Source organism: Rhea americana, unplaced genomic scaffold (assembly GCF_003343005.1).
Source record: "Rhea americana isolate MKP2758 unplaced genomic scaffold, rheAme1 scaffold_69, whole genome shotgun sequence".
In the NCBI taxonomy this organism is placed as follows: domain Eukaryota; kingdom Metazoa; phylum Chordata; class Aves; order Rheiformes; family Rheidae; genus Rhea; species Rhea americana.
In genome coordinates, this window is record NW_028186856.1 from 784,984 (window position 1) to 789,604 (window position 4,621).

Sequence of the window (4,621 nt, forward strand, 5' to 3'; positions counted from 1 at the left end):
TTTCTGTCCTTTGTTTTCTGTACAATTTAAAGGATAATATGCACACATTGCATCAAAAATACAAATAAAATGTACATTGGATTTCTCACTTCCTTATATTTAATTAAYCCTCTAATTCTAAAAGATAACAATTAAGAGCTTGTATTTTTGTGTGGCTATGTTTAGTCACTAACATTGTACAACACCAAAAAGGAGCTGTGTTGAAGCTGTACAGACAAAAAGCATGTTTGTCCAGCAATTCTGTGTTGCGTCATTAAGTGTCATAAGTAAGAAATTATAATCAATATATCACATTTTATGACATTTTTCATCACATGAAGGCAATACAGGAGGTGGGAATGTTCAACAGAACTGAGCAACTTTGCCAAATTCCTGTTGTGAAAATAAATAGATAATGAATACAGGAAATAGTTGTGCTTATATTCAGCTTCACTGTTTGTCAGGACGGAACAATGGTACTGGCTCAGACCCAGTTTACCATTTTAAATGGTGCTGTTCTTGACTGCTACCAAAGTTCACAGCCCTTCAGCAGAGTCTCCCTACCAGCAAACTGTGAGATGCTGTAGGAAAAAAAGGAAAAAAAAAATCTGGAAGAGCTGATTTTCATAATCTCTTCTGCCAAAACTATTRAAAGTTAACCACATAGCTATCACAGAAAGTTCAAATGAACAATAAGAAGTGACTGTGTTAAATTAGGCTGCTGCATTAGGTCATTAATATACAGATTAAATACTAACTTGATTAAAATATAAAATATTAAAGCATAACCCTATTGTACAGGCATGTTTCCTACTCACAAAGCAGAGCTTTATAATACTCTGTAAGGATTAGTATTTCTTAAGTACTGCTAGTCTTTCTCATTATTCAATTTTTTTTTTAAACTAACGTTTTTCTGAAGACCACAAATACAGGAGTTGTCACAGTGGATCAGAGCTGTGCTCCAGCAGTGGTCTTCATCTTCTGCATCAGTTAATATGAGGCACTGAGAACAATAATCTAGTCCCAAGGAAAAATACCTTGAACAGTATTTAATTAGCAGTTGGTCACTTATGCAGCAGCATAAGGGTTTGCATYTCTTTTCAAACTTTTATAGCTATTTTGTGATTTTTTAATCCTGTCWTAAGTCTGGATTCATCTGTTCTTTTGCAAGGATACCTCATATCTTTATAATTCTCCTCCACTCCTATTTTCATACTGTTAAAATCCTGCCACTAGTGATGGTGAAACTCAGGGTGATGGAGAATTCCACAAGTTTTAAAATGGGGTTAAGAAAAGGGGTTTCCCTAAACAGATTAAAGCACAATGCAAACAAAATTCTGTGGTATGTTTGCCGTAAGCACAGATAAGAATAAGGAAAAAGGCTGAAGAATTCCCTTTGTAGAGCATGTATTTGTATGTTCAAAGCTACCAAAATAAACATACTGTGTGTTTCATGTGTTGGCTGCATAGGTTACAATTCATTGACTGCATGTGGTCATATCCATTTAAGAAAAAAGATTTGAAATAAGCTCAAAGAGCCCATGGATAAGGCTAAAAGGTGACACAAYGGCCTCGGCCTAGGCCCTTGTGCCTGGAAGAGCAGAGCCGCTCGCATGGGGAAGYGGCCGTGGCTAGCAGCACGTAGCCGCTCTCTGGATCCCTGTCCACTCCGAGAGCAAAATCTTACATCTCTAGAAAGTGCTGTGAGTTTTGCATCAACACGACCAAAATTTTAACTCATGGCTTCATGGAAGTGATGCGTGAAAAGSCCTGCACTTCCCTAACAGTGAAGCGTTTATGCTGTGGTCTACACTGTCTGTCAGCTAGCTGATCTCCAGCAGCAAACTGATGGTTGAAGCCCAGCTGAGTAAGTCCCTGCTGCTGGAAGCTGGGGAGCTCCAGGCCGCTTAACACCTGCACAACACKCTTCTTTGCTGCCTTCGTGTGCTTCTGTCCCGGCCTTTGTGGCCAGCCCTCTGGAAGGCAATGGCTGCGTGTCCTTGTGGGTAGAGCCCCCAGCAAGGCTCACTCCCCAGGAGCTGCACGGACAGGATTGCGTGTTGCTGGACTCTACCCTACACCGTCTTCCAAACTACCCGAGCTGCATGTGTGCCATCAAACGTTCTCACAACCCAAAACGTGCAATACATACCCTCACTTTCCTCCAGGAAAAGTCTGRCAGGCTATGGCACAATTTCATGTCATTTTGGATATTTTGAACTGAAAGATATGCAGAAAATGACAGTTCCATGTTGGCTGTATAGGGGCACCACAGAGGGCCAAGGGCCCKTTTGTGGAATGCAAATGCAGCAGTTTGCTCCAGAGGGAATAGTCCCAGTCAGCGCGAATATAAGCAAGTCCTCAGGGGATCAGGGACCTTTTGTTACTTAGAAATACATGCATGTCCTCTGAAGCCACATAGCTGGGACCCGCATTGTTTTTGCACACAACCAGAACTCAGATGGTCTAGATCTGTTCTCATTGCTGAGCCCGAATGAGTCCGGTACAGGCTTATTGAGGGAAGCCAATGCAGCAACTTACGCACATTAACAGCTTGTCTTCAAGATTGTCCAGTCCAGCTCAGAGACTACTGTAAAAATAAATGTTTTCTTTTGTTCTTGTTAAGCAAAATTCAAGATGCAGAGCAGAAAGTGCATTTCTATAGCTTAAAAAAGTCTGGACTTAGAAATAAACACCTTTTTTTAATAATCCACATCACAGTAAGTGAAATGAAGCAAAGGTCACTAAATGTTACTGTTCGCTAATTCTCTGCCTTCTGAGGATCCAAAAAAATCTGATGAAATGGTCCAGGTTAAGACATTTGGCAAAATAATGAGGTGAAAGGTTTTCAGCATTTTCTGGAGAATATAATAATTGGACATGAAYGTCTTTAAAATCTTCATGTAGGTATTTCTAAATAAAAATGCTATGGTTTTGTTTCAGGACTAGTGAAATGTCAACAGAAGWAAGCAGTGGTTAAAAAAAAACAAGTTAAAGAGCTGTTTTTCAGTTTTTCTTGGGASGAATAGGGTTTATTCATTTAAAAATCTGGGACACTGGCAAGAAAGATGTTCACTTCAAAGACACTGGCAAGAAAGATTTTTCACTTTAAACAATTTGCCTGCTTTTCCCCCCCTCTTTTCTGCTGTATTCACATGATAAATGAATTTTGCTAGAAAGGCACTACCAGTTCAGCGTATTTTTTGTAACAGTTTCATCCCCTGATTTGGCACACTGTCACCCCCTTACGGGAGCCTAAGGAATTGATCCTAAAAGTGCCCGAAGAGATTAAAATGAAAACTTTAACTGATTTTTCTGGAAGCATAACTGGTTGATCTTATTTGGGGAGTTCTTTTGTTGCTGTATTGTCCCTCAGCTAGTCCAGGGAGGTTTCATTAACATCTCACCAGTGCCTCTGACTAAGTAGGAATTTTGACTAGACTGAAAACTTCTAGAGACACTCTGTTTTGAAGTGTCAAGTGTATACATGCAAAATAAGTGGAAACAGCTCTGCAGCTCTGTTATTTGCACTCTTTGGGAATGAGATTCCACTCCTTGATGGCTAGAAAAAAATCTGCCAAGAAGATGAAGAACTTGGGAAAATATGGACCTAGTAAAAATATATGCAACAGATCGTTGTCAGATGGTATAAACTGCTACAGCTTCRCAGATTTGCCACCATAACATTACATAGCATACCTAATAGGAGGATCTGAAGAGATACGAATACATCTTGGAAAAAGAGGGAGCTATGAAGGAGTAAACAAGGTGAAAACAGGAGCATGTGAACCCMTTCATGTTTCAGCCTTTTATGCAAYGGCTAAAAGAGGGCCAGGAGTCTTCAGGAATAGCCTCATGCAACAAAGCTCCCATTCACGACAAGTTTCTGCTGAGGACTTCTGTTAGTCTGAGATTAGGTTCTAGAAAAAGCTAAATTAGCTTCTGAAAAGTGAAAGCAGCGTATGCTAGACCACCATGGCCCGAAGTAGAGGACCATGCTGGAGAGAAAAGAAAGCAAAGGATGAAAGTCAGTGTAAAATACTGTACTGTCTAGCATATAAGACACCCTTCACCTGCTACTTCTATCATGTCAGGCTGCGGGAGGGGTGGAATTACAGAGTGAGAGTGCTACTGTATTATTTTTATCATCCAAAGAGTGGCTCCAGTTAGCGGGCAAAAAATGTATTTTAAATAGTCATGTAGTTTCTATAATACAAACTTTTTGTCTCATAAATGGTGTCAGTAAATGCTATCAATTGGGTCACATTCCAGGTAATAGCTCCATATAGTTCTCAGACTCATCATATTCCGAAGAAGATTCCATAACCATAATTTTAACAGATCTGTGTACCACTTTGTTGGACAGATAGGGAAAAAAAAGCAAAAAACAAACAAACAAAAAAAAAAAAACACTACAGTACAGTAAATTCTTTTTTCACCCAAGTTAGGAAGACCTCACCACTTGGCCACAATCAGTGGCCTCCCTTACAGACAGTCTTTAAAAATACGTATCAGTGCAAAATGAATAAGGTGGTATTTTCAGATTTTTCTTTATTTGTAACCAGTCTGTTGCAAATGAATCTAATTCATATGTTTCTAAATGTCCTGGATCCAAATGAAGTCAAATTTTTGGACCATGTAG

At 39.5% G+C, this 4,621-nt stretch overlaps 1 long non-coding RNA gene across 2 annotated transcripts in view; it reads right to left on the bottom strand.

The window, feature by feature from the left end:
* LOC146586403 (uncharacterized) overlaps window positions 1–4,621 on the bottom strand; it is a 19,353-nt gene that overhangs the window by 6,741 nt on the left and 7,991 nt on the right. Inside the window, exon 3 of one of the 2 annotated variants that reach the window (XR_014897816.1) lies at window positions 4,511–4,584. The exons of the other annotated variant lie outside the window; for it this stretch is intronic. This is a non-coding gene — a long non-coding RNA (uncharacterized LOC146586403). Of the gene's footprint in view, window positions 1–4,510; window positions 4,585–4,621 lie in introns of those variants that run through there. 2 annotated transcript variants of the gene reach the window in all.